Source organism: Hetaerina americana, unplaced genomic scaffold, assembly GCF_022747635.1.
Source record: "Hetaerina americana unplaced genomic scaffold, ioHetAmer1.1.p SCAF_30, whole genome shotgun sequence".
NCBI lineage: Eukaryota > Metazoa > Arthropoda > Insecta > Odonata > Calopterygidae > Hetaerina > Hetaerina americana.
In genome coordinates this window covers 242984-258324 of record NW_027286875.1, presented here as the reverse complement: position 1 = coordinate 258324, position 15341 = coordinate 242984, and the positions used below count along the sequence as shown (strand labels likewise).

The following is a 15341-nucleotide window of genomic DNA, read 5'->3' as shown; positions in this document are numbered from 1 at the left end:
TCATAGTTAGCACCTTGTTAGATTGAGATTGAGTCCACTTTACGTACATTGTTCATGTTTCCTCCTTACCACTTTATGGTATTTCCCAGTTAGTTGAAACATTCCACCTGTTCTTATTCTTCTAACCATAATGAAAATTGGCTATTCTGCATTTTCCATTTGGATTTTAATATTTATTTTAATGAAATATCTATGCCTATGAAATATGATGCATGAAATTCTCCTGAATAATTTTCCATTGCCGCATTGGTATATGCGAAATGGAAAACAATAATCCACCTTAATTTCCTTGATGTTTATTAGTTGTGATTCCTGCATTGCCCTTTTCAAATGATTGCTGAATTCTTTTTGGAGAATGGTTTCATTCTTTCCTTATTTATTTTTATATCAATTTCCCTTCTCTCTGTCAATTGCTATTTGGCGACGCGGTTGTTGCGCAGTTAGTAGAAAGTTCTTTTGCGGTTGTTAACCCCGTCTAGTACTTGAGAGCAACAACAACCTAACATACGGTTCTACCCGATATTTTTAAAAGGCCTTTTCCAGTTACTCCAGTTATTCGAATACCACTTTCAACGACTTTCTGCCGTGTTACATTTTTTTTCTACCACTATCCTCAGACCGAAGGCCTTCTTAAATCCCCTGTTCTTCCTGAAACTAAATCAATTTTCCGAGAGTTGATTTTTAATTGTTTCCTATATCCTTCGTCTAATTTTTCATATTAGTATTTGGGACGCATAAAAAAAACTCAATTTTTGTGCTCCTCACATATTTTCGATCAACGGCATCTCTACCCTATCAAAGGATCGGACTCCGGACGGCCCTTCGATCACTCGGCCGCATGCGACATTCGGACGAATCCGCGCGGCCCCATTGGCGGGGCGAGTTTTCGCAACTCCACCTATAGTCAGGCCCTTCCGCGGAAGGGCAACCTTCCTGTCAACCTTAGAACGAAGCTCAGCCATGATACCCTCCAAAGCAGTGATACGGGCAATCAGAGCAACGCACTCACCGGCGAAGGCGTGCATCGCGACAGAAGACTTCAAGGAAGCCATCATAATTCTATCGAAAATGCCAAATTAATAAAAGGGACTAGTTTAAAACAATGAAAGTTACAAATTTAATAAATTTAAAATTTCCTAGCGCTCAACTAAGGCTATACTATTGTGCAAATTGATGTCACTGATCTGCTTAACTAACAAAAAAAATCCACTTGCTTTTTAAGATAATTGGTGAACACACAAAATTTGAGATCCATTACAATATACGTGGACCGAGAGCGATTGAGAACGATTACAGTGAAGCGCGGGCGACGCTCGGCGCGACGAGACTCACACAATCGACGACACACTTGAAAACAAAACTACCCACAAAGTAAACTCTCCTCGTCGCAAACCAGCAAATATTTCACACACTCGAATCATAAACGACTGTTATGCATTTTACTCCGCAAAAGAATAATATATTTATGCAATAAAATGTAAGAAACTTATCGCTAAGGCTACAGAACAGCCAGTAGTCGGTCACAGCCGCAACGCAATTGAATCAATGGTAAAGGAGAGGTGGGTGGGGAAGATTCAAGCTAGAGCTCGCTCAGACACGTCCGTTCACATCAACGGCCTAGATCAGACTGCTGAATGACCAACTATGAATATAAAAGAAGATAATAATAATCATTTAAAAGGTCTTGATTGTTGAAAATGAAAATACCTCTCAAATCCTTATCATCTGTTATCAGAGGTAGCCTAAAACCGATGTAGAAAGTCGGCCACGTGCAGACTTGATGGGCGTTCTCGTCACAATCCACGGTCCAGCGGACGGCGACGCTATCCAGAAGAAGAGGAGGCGCACCCCTCAGGAGAGGCGACGGCGGGGGGATGCTTGCGTGGAGCCGATGGGGTGTGGGCGTCTTCTTTCCAGTCATTACTTGGACCCTCTGTTTCGTATAGCCTTCAATGTATCGTCGGGTAGCATCTGGTTTTGGTTTGGCTTTATTACATCTCCAGGCTGCTAAGGAGAAGATGAGAGAGAAATGGCCCGGAATCGGAAATTAATCGCCAATCGTAATGGCCTTGGAAAAGGAAAGCGGTTTTTTTAGTAGCAAAAAATCACACTTGAATTTATATTAAAACACGCATATTAAAAAACTTTTTTGAGTGCGTGTGTGAACATATCTTATATATATATATATATATATATATATATATATATATATATATATATATATATATATATATATATATATAATATATATATATGTATATATATATATATATATATATACACACATATATATGTGTGTGTGTGTATGTGTGTATATATATACATATATACGTATGAATAAATATATTATTTTAAGGTAATCTACCGGTAAAGGTAGGTTTTTGGATGGACACAACCACCAAATAAATATTCTGTGACTCCTAACAAAAGAAAACACAACCCAGCAGTCTACTTAACATCTTTATATCTAAGTACTTCCTCCCTTCATCCCGTCCAACATCCCTATCCTGTTCCTGCCCTTTCTTCGTTTGCCTAACATTCTCCCCTCTATTACAGTATTCAATGTCCCACTGCCGAATAACACACCCTTCATCCATTTTTCCTGCCTCCATAGGATTTCTCCCAAAAAATCCCTCTCTTCGCCCACCATTCTAAGTCCTTCCTCGTTTATTTTCTTCTCTGTCCATTTCAACTTCTCCATTCTTCTCCAAACCCACATTTCAAAAGCATCCAATCTACGTCTATCCTTCTGCTTCAATAACCACTTTTCCGCGCCGTACATAGCTACGCTCCATATCAAAGTTTTGACGAGTCTTTTCTTAATCTTCTTACTCAACGTCCCTTTCATCAACTCCCTCCTCCTTGTGAAAGCCTCTTTGCCTAGCGCAATTCTTCGCCTTACGTCCCTACTACGTTGACCGTGTTGGTCCAAAACACTTCCGAGATACGTAAACTGTTCTATCTGCTCTAGTTTTTGCCCTCCTATTTTAATGTTAAGCTTGGCCTTTTTCTTTCTAGAAAATCGCATAACCTTTGTTTTATTAATATTGATTCTCATCCCATACCTGTCGCACTGAATTTCCAATTCACTCAGCAATGCTTGCAGCCCCTTGGCTGACTGACAAACTAAGGCTTGGTCATCAGCAAACCTAACTGATTTTACGAATTCCCCGCCCACTTTCACTCCTACCTCCAGCTCTTCCCATGGCTTTTTAATCATTTCCTCTGCATACAGGTTGAACAGCAACGGTGATAATGGGCAACCCTGCCTTACACCTCTTCCTAACACTGCCCAACCGGACTCCTCGTTCCCCACTCGCACCTGAGCAATCTGAGACATGTACAGGTTGCGGATTAGCCTCCTTTCCCTCCAATCTATTCCTATTTTCTGCAATATACTCATTATTTTTTCCCAATTCATTCTATCAAACGCTTTTTCGAAATCCATGAAACAGGCAAATACGTCCTGATTGTATTCTATATTTCTCTTGATTAATAATCTCATTACCGCAATGGCATCACGGGTACCTCCCCTTACTAAACCTAATCTGATCATCCCCTAAATAATCATTTTCCCTACTCTCTATCCTTTTTTTGATGATCCTAAGAATATCTTTAGCTGCGTGGGATATCAAACTTATTCTCCTGTAGCCCTCACATGATGTAGCCTTTACCTTTTTCGGAATAGGAACACTGATCTCACAAAATTTTCCGGCCAGATTCCTTCGTCATTGATACTACTAATCAGCCCATATATCTTCTTCCTTCCACATTTTCATCCCCTTTTAGTAGTTCCGCTGGAATGTTATCCACCCCAAGCCTTGTTTAGTTTCATCTCTCTTAATGCCGTTTCTATCTCACCGTCGAGTAGGCCTGGACCTAAGCTATCTTCCTCTACGTCATGTTCCTTTTCTATGTGTCACATTGTTGGTCTAAGTTCTTTACTATACAGTTCTTCTATATATTCTTTCCATCTCTCTCGGATCTTTTCTGCGTCAACTATTACCTTACCTGCCTTATTTCTAACTGTTGGCATAGATCTTCCTTTCTTACTTCCCGGTAGTGATTTAGCCTTGCCGTAGAGGTGTATATGTGTGTATATGTGTATATACTATATGATTTCGTCGACGTAACACGGAAGTGCCGAATAGTACATTACACAGTAACAAACAATATAGAAACACAAAAAAGATAACTCACACATTATTTCTTGAGAATTCCGTCGAAATTATCAAGAAATAACGTGTGAGTTATCTTTTTTGTGTATATATATATATACTATATGTATAGATATATTTTTATAAATGATTAATAGGACCACATAAAAAGTAGTACAGCGGATATTTCTTTTAACTGTGTTCCTATCCCTTTTCCTCTTATGTACAAGTATTTCAATGCGAATGAATCTATTCGCCATATGGCGGATTTTCGTGTTTTAATGCGTGTATGTGTATATATATGAACCGGTTAAGTTAGGTTTTTGATGGACACAACCACCAATTAAGTAAAAATCTTGGTCTCCTCACAAATCACAACCCATCATATTACTCTATAACAAGCTCCTCTTCATCTTCGTGTACTTCCTTCCTTCCTTTTTCCGTCCTACATCATATACAATTGTTTGTGCATAATTATATATATATATATATATATTTACATATGTATTATATATATATATATATATATATATATATATATATATATATATCTATTTACATATGTATAATTTTCTATATATATATATATATATATATATATATATATATATATATATATATATATATACACACACACGCATATATAGAATGAAATATTTAATCCCGTTGCTTGGTTCATGAAATGATAAATAAAATAAAAGAATTGTAAGGAGGGAAACATGGAAAATGAATGCATCATTTTTTTAAGCCCACCACAACTGAAGAAAGTAAAATAGGTAAGAATCGTTACCATTGGACCTGGACAGCACTGACGCCATCGTTTTCTCATCATAACAATAATAAATATTTAAAAAATAGAAAGGCAGACAAAAACAATACAAACGGCCTCAGATGGACGAAGGGCGAGGAATATAAAACCTTGGGAATAAATGAAAACTAAGAAAGGAAAGAAGTGGATTTTTTATCGCTGGAAGAAAAGCAATAAAAACCCCATCCGCATGAAGGGAAAGTAAATTTGTGTCTCTTCTTAAATTTTTAGCGACGCTTACCAATTTTAAGGATACTTTATTCATTCTTTTATTGCTAAGTCTCCCATAATTCAATTACATCGTATTGGTATGGAATACGTCGCAACAATGACGTTGATCAAATATTACAATTTCGTTACTGTTCATTCAATGATATTTATGATATTTCTTTATCTCAATTGACGACAGAGTTTGAGACTAATGAGTATTTTCTCCTAAACAATTCCCGAGTTAACAAAATATGTTACCATATTCTCCTCATTACACTATCCAAGGCAATGTGCCAGAGAAAAAAGAATAATAAATGAAAAAGGCCAAAACAAAATGCAGCAAAGAGTTTTCTTTCAAACCATACCTAAATATAGCGGAAACGGTTTTAATCGTTATAGGTATTCATATTGAAGAGAATCCAACTCATGAACTCGAAATAAACAGCAAATGTGGTTGAAAAATGAATACTTAAATGAGGAATCATAAATGGAATATATACACCTACCTACGTAGTTGACATCACCGAATGGGAAATATTAAAAATATTTTTTTTTTAATATAAGAATTGAATGAATTCATATGAAAACAATTTAAGTGTGCAACAGATAGCTATAGTATAACGACAGCTATTGTGCATACACGCTCAGAGGACGAGGCTAAACGTACGTTTAGTGGAGATACGAATGAAATAGTGTTATGGAGAGCAAAGCAACTAGGAGGCTTTGAGAGAAAAATACGGGAATATTTTGGTAAGGAGAAAGAAAAAAAGAATGACCAATCAAAAGCTAATCTCGCTGAACGATGACCACGGGTAAAAAACATAGGCTGTTGGTAGAGACACGAAAATCATTTACGCATCAAAGCGTTTAGAAAGAAGCTTTACGGATGTTGAAAATTATAAAAAAATTCCCGAGAGTGGCATTTGCACAGTTATCGTTCTACCACTGCCTTCAATCCCGAATTTTCAAAAGTAAAAAGCTCTTTTATATGAGTAAGTTCTGTCAAAGTTATCAAATTTCTATATAGTTTTAATGCAGATCAAAGGGAAAATAAGACATGGGGTACATCCTGCACAGATTAATCCATCCAAGAAAAAGTATGCCTTGAAAAGGGTCATTATGTAAAACAGAAATTTTTTTAACGTTACAATAGATTTGTTTTTGTTGAGAATATTCTAAAGAAATCGGTTTCGAGAAAAAATACATGCCCCATTTCTGTTTCTCTTTTCTTTCCTAGAGGTATTAGATCAGCGAATGATCGCGAAAGGGAAATTCCCTCAGGGGTCATCTGGCAGAAATACCTTTTTTAAATGAACAGCGCCGCATGAAAGAGAAACATATTGATTTCCAGTTTCTTTTTACATTTGGCGTATTACTACATACCTCTGACGTCGAAACGTAAGCAAACTTTTGAGACAAGTGTCGTAAACTCGTGCGTGCTACACACAACGGCTGAAAGATTCACGGCGGAAGTTATTCCTCCACGCATGCTGCAATGACTCCACTATGACTCCTGTAGGTAAGTTATTATCTGGTGAGTTTCAATGGTGTTTTTATTGAGAGTTCTTCCAACGTGCGGCTATAGACAGGATAGTAATGGATATTCCAGATCCTCGTTTGAATGAAAAAGTTCACAATGAACGCAACGCTAAGTTAAAATTAGGCTATTGAACTTGATTCAAAACTTGAATAATAATGTATAAAATTAAGCAGTAATGGACACAGACCAAAACACAGAGACTCGCTAACTTTCGAATTTTCGGTGGTCGCAGCCACCTTCATCAAGGAAGAGAGGGACAGAACCCTCTGCTTTGTCCCTCCCTTCATCCATGATTTTCTCTACGCCCTGCTGATACTCTTTCCTTGTCAATCGGTTTAATGCTTAAACATTCCATTTCCAAACCCGCCGTCCCTGCCTTATCTTTTTGAAACGGACGCTACATTTCATAAAAAATAAATTGTGGTCAGAGTCCGCATCCGCTCCCGGGAAGCTGTGGGAATTTATCACACTGTTCCTTACACTGTGCCTAACCAGAATATAATCTAACTGATATCTTTCTGAGTCACCTGGCATTTTCCATGTATACCTGCGTCTTTTGTGGCGTCTAAACCAAGTGTTGGTGATGACTAACCCCTGTCTCCTGCAGAACTCAACTGCTTTCTCCCCGCGGTCACTCCTTGTGCCTAAACTGTAGTCTCCCACGTCATCACCATCTCTTCCTTCGCCTATCGTCGCATTCCAATCCGCCACCACTACCAAATATTTCCTTGCAGGAACACAAGTGATTATGTCCTCTAACTGGTCCTATCGACATCTTACTCCTTATGATTGCTTGGTCGCATGTATACCTGAACAATGACCAAGTTCGTCGGTTCTGCTTTAATCTCTACTAGTAATATTCTATCCGTTGCTTGTTCTATGTTTACTGCGCTACTTGCTAACACTTCGTTCAATATTATGGCAACCCCTTGTCATAATATTGAATAAACCTTTGCCATAATATTGGATCCCTTGCCAACTCGTTGGTTCTCGTCATCGCCGCTGTAAATTATTCTATAGCTATCACTACCGTAATCCCCGCTATCCTTCCATCTCACTTCGCATAGGCCTAAATTTTCTATATTTCCCCTTTATACCTCTCTCTTAATATTCTCTAATTTATCTGTCCTCAATATCGTCCCAACATTCCAAGTTCCTATTCTAACGTATTTGGTCTTCTTCTTCTACGCCTTATGTCCTGCTGCCGTAGGTTTTACTTTGCGAGGGTTTCGTGAGATGACGACCGCTGAAGTCTTGCCTCACCTGCTGCCGTGGACAACCCACGTCCGATTGGCCGAGTAATGTAGTTGCCAGGACTCATATTCTCTGTAGTGTCCATCATATTTAATCTTGGGAATGATAATTGAGGTGGTTTCCCGTTGCCTTCCTCAATAGTGTGTTTAACGTGACACTATCACTCAATGGCTGCCACACTGGGGTCAGATGCTTCCCTTCGAGTGAAGAGGAACTTACTATTTGTGAAATTCCTTCCTGGAAGATGAATTAACTCTGTCCTGGACTATTTATTCTCCACCAAATTATTCGAGTGTGTCGTAAGATATTCGTTTTCAACTATCACATCTGATTGATACTGAATACAAGCTTGTCGAGGAAACTAGTCATAGGTAATAGAACATTTTCATAATTTTGGGTTCGCTGGACGTGAATCCACGACCATTTTGTGTTTCCTATTTCATTCAACATATTTGACAAGTCAAAAAATCATTTAGATTTTACGTCAAAAATACCTTCTGTCAAAAAAAGTATTCCCGAAACGGTAAAACAACAAACCTATCAAGAGGTAAATCAATGTAAATAAAAGATGTAATGAAACGGTGGATGAATATACTGCTATTTTAGTATCATATCTTCAGGTCTTTATCTTCAACAGGCTTTCCCGCATTATGAAAGGAGTTATTTGGTCTTTTCCAGTTCAAGAACTTTCTTTTCGAAAAAATTTCGAGTGGAAAACTCCAAAGAACTCCTTCTTCCATTATCTTTCAAACCAAACACGTCAATTCGGACACATATTTATTCAAGCATTTCCGTGATTGCACTTTAAGCGATTGCAGACTAATATTTATCTGACGAGAGCGGAGAGGGTCTAGTGGCAATATAGGAAGCAAAAACAGAGAATACCTTCAAAGCCTCAATAAACGTGATTCTTCTTCTTCGCAAAAGGGAAGTGACCGTGCTATCTCGGTCGGTCTCCTAGGAGAAACTATGGCTCACCCCGACGTGATCCCTCAGATCCGACCCCACTGGACACTCTGCGACTGTCTTAACGACAACCTATTCCTCTGCACACAGCCCCTTGTTGCGCCCGGAACATCCTCGACTCCCCACCTTGGCGTCTAATCCAGTGTGGGTGACATACAGAGTTCAAGCAGCTGTGGATGCTGAAGTTATAACATCCAATCAGTGAACTTTGCCATTACGTCATACTTGGGTTTTTCATCACCACCCGTCTAAGCATCACAGGAGTAATAAAAAGATGACTCGATAAAAAAACGATGCTTTCGACCCGAAGGAAGATGAAAATATTCTATAGTTGGAGAATAGTAAATTGTAACTCATGTCTCTCTCTTAATATTATTGGATGCTTTGATTTATTGCATTTTGGCAGATTTTAAAATTACGAAAGTACCTCACAGTTTGCCGTAAGTTGTTGTGATGAAAAATTAATCACAACGTTTTAGGGTTGTTAACAGAACTGTGAATATAAAGGGAAAGTGCAGCCAATGCAAAAATATGATTGCAGCAAAAGTCCGTGCCATGATCAATAGCCGTGTACAAAATCTTAAACTGAGGGGAAATCATTTGTAATCTCCAAATGTAGACGCGACAAGCTTTCTTTTTCAATGGCAAGCTATTTTGATGAAGAGAGATGTGACTCAGTTTTTCCATGTTTTTGTGTAGTCTGCCTCTAATTTATTCAAAAGTTTTTATGATTCCTATTATTACCAGAACAATTTACTCATGCCTCAATTCCATGCTTGAGTTAGTATTTAAATTTTATATCTCTTTAGACAAACGGAGTTTTTTAAATCAAATTTACCATAACTGATTATCTCATTTATTCCATTGTACTAGAAAATAAAACGTGTAAACCATCTAGAACGACGCAAATAGTTTTGATACGCAACAAATTCCTTGGTTCTGCCACTCTTTGCATGTCGTTTAAATTGCGAAAAAAAAATGAATAGCAATGTTTGTGAGGAATCGACCGAAGTGTGATGTTATTTGCCCCTAGGATGTGTGAGTAATTTGGTAGAGAATAAAAATGGGGGAAGGGAAGAAAGAAACCAGGCATCGGTATTGACTAACTCTTACAAGGGGTACGTTCGATGAATAGCAATACACTTTACTTGAAGTGTTCGATATGATGCGGTGGCTTACATACTGGCTTCCCACACAGAGGTCCCGGGTTCGAATACTGGAGACGGTAGATATTTTTCAGTGGTAGCCCAATCCCTACTTGAGGTACTTTGTTGAGGGTACTTTTGAGTACGATGTCCGTCGGATGTGACGTTAAACTGCGGACCCCTTGGCGCCTTTCCTAATGCCGCCGCCGGGTTTCTCTCCACCCTTCCTCCTTTCCCATCCATCCCTAAAGGCGCAAATGACCTCAGCTGTCGGTCGTTTTCCCTAAAAGCTACCAGCTGCTTCAGCTGCTCTTGGAGATGGCAGTCCAGTACACTAACCACCGTAACAACTCGACCCCCATCACAAAATAGGATTCCAATTCGTTTGCTCGTTTCTCACTTTTCAAATATATCAGCATGACACGATTTGATGACAATACGACCGTCGAAAATAAATAAATCAGGAATTTTGAAAGCCCTCGAGTTATTAAAAATGGCGATCAAATTACACAAACAGTTCTTAGTGGCAGATCAATCCGGGATTTCTCCTCTCAGAATGCCATAACCGGTCTGATGCAACCAAAATTAAAACAAACCTCATTTTTGGGGAGGCGGAAAAAAAATGTTTATCGATTCTTCGGTCATGACGGAATAAAAAACTCAAAATCAATTCCTATTATCCCCAAATTTTGAACGATATATTTGGAGATTAACGAACCGCAGAGTCGCCATCAACGAACGCTGTAACGATAAAAATAAAGAGCAAACTCGATTCGACGATAGGGAGGACACTCGATTAAGCGTTCTGGCAACATCTTACTAAGCCATGGGGTACATTCGTTGATTCGATTTTGGGAAACAAGACGGAATTAAGGGAGAGAGTGCGGGGGGTTGGGATCGCTAGGGGAAGTGGGAGGGGTGACGTGTTGGGGAGTGTCTAATGGAAGACGTAGTGGAGGGGAAGGTTATGTTGAAGGGAGGGGGTGGAGGGGAATAGGAAGAGGGGAAGTAGAGGGAGAGGTGGGGGAGAGTTTGTTAAGCCTATCCGATTACAAGGGATTTCGTAGCTCTCGTGCGCACACCAATGCAGTCCCAGACCCTCGCCTCCCGCTCCCTCTCTCTCAACCGGCAGAAAACGGCCATATTGCCCGCTGAGTGATGTCGCTTTAGTGGTTTTGTATTCCATGGCAAGGAAAATGGGGTTAATCGGCATTCCGACTACCCTCGTCCCCACCCTTCGCTCTCCTTTCCATTCCTCGCGACACATCTATCGTATGATATCGGCCGAAGGAGATTTACGCGATTTTCGCGTATGAGATTCAATGAATTTACTGCGGATTTAAAGAGCATTGACTGGAAGCCTGTTTCCGCAGCGCTTAGAATGCCTTTTTCTCATTCCTATTACGATGCATGGAAGCAACCGAATGTGATCCTCACGCAAATGGAACCAGTTGCACCTTCGGGTCAGATAATTTATTTACTTTAATGGCATACTTTAACCATGAAGTGTTTTTCAGATTTATAGCCTATATATCAGTGTTGTAAACAGTTTGGAAAAAAAGTAAAGATCGTTCAAGCAATTTTCGTCAGTTGCTGCTAAAGGCAAACATGTTGCTGAAATTTGCAATTGTTAAAATATGTATTTTGTATTATCTCATTTCGGAATTCAGTTCGATTATGAGTTGAATCGTTACTGAAATATAAAACTCAAAAAAAAAATTCACATAAGAAATTTCTCATTCGAAGGTATGCGATATTTTTTTCTCCTAAAAGCATTACATTTTATTTGATCAACTTGAATGAATATTTGCTTTAAAATTCGTGCGGTAATGCATCTTTCCAAAATTTTTAGATATCACGAATAACATACCTTACTCTTCCGTAGACTCTTTGAATTGATTGATTTTACTAATCATCTTTTCTTCTAAATTAATATGGAAATCTGAACTATTCTCCTTTGACACAAAATTAATGGACATATGGGCTTCAAGTATTCTTTTGAATTAAGATATTTTACAATACAGTGTTTACGTTTAATTCACGGTTTTTAACGTTAATATTATTTTAGAATACATCAATAGAATATATAATACATCGATATAGAAGCATCAATAATTTAGGCAGACATTGCATATTGTAAAAATTCAATTAATTCCAATCTTTGAAAATTTCCCTTTGGGAGATTGATTTTTTGTACATTAACACGCTCTGCGTATTTTTCTTCAGGTGACTTTGCCGCATAGCAGCCTACGCGGTGGTGACCGCATCCTGGGTCAACCGGGGTGTGCTCCAAGGTGGTCGTAGGATCAAGGACTCCCGAAGGACGAAGGTATCCCAATCAATGCAACAGAAGTTTCTTCCACCCACCTGGTCACTTAAATGCTCGACTATCCCATTTTGGCATTCCTTTGCTGCGGCTTTGCGGTACCTCCCAGGTGATTGTTACCGGGCGGATCCGGTTGGATAATTCCCCACGCTCCCTCACGGTTATATGCGTGTATACGTCCGCACAAAGTAAGATTTCAGATTTGAGGCATCAGCGACCAAGCCTTATTGCCCTGACTCTCAACCACGGATTGTATTCTGCTTCTTCGGGGCGCGATGAAATTTACCATCGTGAGGATATAGAAGTGCTGAATTCATGTCTCGAACGTCAATCCTCGTGATTTACCTCGCGTCCGTAGCAAATGACTCCAATGTATAATGGAGACTATTTTGAGCTTCGTTTATCGCCGTATGGCAGCAGACTTTTTAGTTAAGTTTTAGATAATTTTTGATTTGATAGATAAGTGACTTGTGAGTGATGCCACCAATAAAACTAGATCTTACAGAGTACGCCTGATTTTTAGGTAATATTGATTGGCATGTAATATATTTGCAACTTATACTTTGATATATTTTTAAATTTAGGTGACTTTCAGGTAATATCTTCGGATAATTAAACATTTCCTTCAAAATAAACCACCATATTCTCATGGCTTTGAATTGCGTTTTTAGGACAACGTTATCTTTAATTTTTCTGGGACAAACCCAAACCAGTTTCTTAAACAGAAATACGCCTTAATATAATATTTTAATAGGTAAAAATGAAGCTCTTTATTCCACCCATAGATTGGCAATAGAATATTTTTTTAGTAACGGCTTCCTTCACAGATTATGAATTTGAACCAATGTGGAATAATCATGGCCGTAAATTCATACATTTGAAGTCTCAGTAGTTGATAAAAGAGCTTATAATACCTACATGCCAGTTATAGAGGGGTCGAAAATGATAGCAAGTATTTGACTTTCCATCAACACCTCCGTAAAAGTCACGCAACAATCTTAAACTGAATTTCTGAGTATGGGAGGTTTATTATATTATCTCAATGCACAAAAGGTACCCAGGGTAATAGTTCCATTATGATAATATGCATTAATAATTTTTTGACACCTGTTCAAATAATATTTTTTCCGGCCAAAGATTTTTATGTAGCAAATCACAGAATGTGGAATTTTTGTGTATATTTTAGGAATGTGGTGTAAAAATTATTAAAGAGGAGGTAACCGACAGCTAAGGTTATCTGCACTATTAGGGATAGGTTGAAAATTTGGAAGAGCTAAGATATTAAAGGAATGGGGTAAGGGTGGGAAGAAACCCAGCGCCGGCATCAGCCTACCCTTAAGGAATGACGCCAAGGCATTATCTAACGTGCCATCCGACGAAAGGCGTACACTACTTCAAGTTCTCTTCACATAGTACTCCAAGTAGATATTTGGATCCCTTGGGAAATTATTACCACCTCCAGGGTTGAACCCGGTTCCTCGGAGTAACGATTATACCGACCCGATCTCCATAAAAGCACGGGAGAACTAATCAGCCGAATGATAATGTTCTCTCTACTAAAATAATATTTAGTGTAAAGCCGTGTCCATAGAAAATTCTCGGTACATAAAATACAGGTACCTATGTTCTGAAGAACAATCTTGTATTGTTCCCTCGCTTCCTTATGTAGTAAAAATTGATAATGACATTAATCTTTTAACTAAATATTTTTCAAAAAGAATAGTTAGGAATAGTTCAAAATCTCCTTTATGACCAGCCCCCTTAAAAGTTTTAAAAGAGAATATATATTAATTTATATATTTAAAAAATTTCAGTTGCATCATATTACCTAATTTATCAACCCCATGGGTTCCTCCTTTGGTAATTTTTAGCTGAATCTCCGTTGTTTTCTCTCCAGCATTCCTCTACTGTAGCTATAAGAGACCCCATTTAGAGCGACTGTAGAAGTATGTCGTGATTGTTTTAGGGTTCAATTGATTTCAGCGGAATTAAAATGCACAGCACGGGCCTATTTTATTTGGCGGCAGTTTTTGTCAATGAAAATTCCAGACACGCCTTAATACCCTCGAGATCGAATCTGACCCATTATTTCGCGTCCAATTTTGCTCTTTTTCTGCTGAAAATCCCGTCCTGGGCTAAAAATTCCGCATAATTGATGGGAAAAATTGCATGCCCTATAGAGCAGACAGAGTTTATTACTTGACTGCTTCATTCGGTCATTCATTATAGGACTAACATTTTTTGACAAAAAATTATTCAATTGCAAAATCCCGAATTTGTTTCACAGGCTAAAATATTTGGATCTAAAAATGCATTTTGTGAGTGCGGTGAGCCGATATCGGGGAGGGACGCTGCCGTCCACTCATGTAGGTTTTATGGGCAACGAGTTGCGTTAAGTGCGCGGTTGGGTGCCAAAATGTATCGCGGACACACTCGACCGAGCGCGAAACGAGGTATTGATTCACGCGCAGATTTCGCCTACCCCAAACGAAAAAAATTCATCCACGACCTACGAGTGCTTTCATTACTCTTACTTTTCATTTGGCATGTATAAAGGCACTTTTCATTTATAGAAGAATGACTGTTGTATTCCATATATTCCATTCCATAATTGACCCTATAAAAAAATTAAATTTCGGAAAGTCTGCTGACCTATTTAGAAGTTAAAAAAAACGATTTTCCTTTCTTATGTTAATTATATGACTTTAAAAATAATATAAACCGCAGTGTGCAACTATGAATTTATGATTACTGTATAAAATTGACTAAAGAAATCATTATTGACCAAAAAAAAATGCTACAATAAAAGACGATGTTTTGAAGTAAACTGTAGTTATTAAATATTAGCGACACGCTAATATCATATTACATTTACTAACTAATCTAAAATTCTTGTACTTGTAATTTTAACTTATTGTATCGGCACATATACGTA

At 38.3% G+C, this 15341-nt stretch overlaps 1 long non-coding RNA gene across 1 annotated transcript in view; it reads left to right on the top strand.

Annotated features, from left to right (window-relative positions):
• The window catches only part of LOC139691194 (uncharacterized), a 281641-nt gene that overhangs the window by 133298 nt on the left and 133002 nt on the right, over positions 1-15341 (top strand). The window contains exon 2 of the long non-coding RNA XR_011701572.1: positions 12307-12409. This is a non-coding gene — a long non-coding RNA (uncharacterized lncRNA). The remainder of the gene's footprint in view (positions 1-12306; positions 12410-15341) is intronic.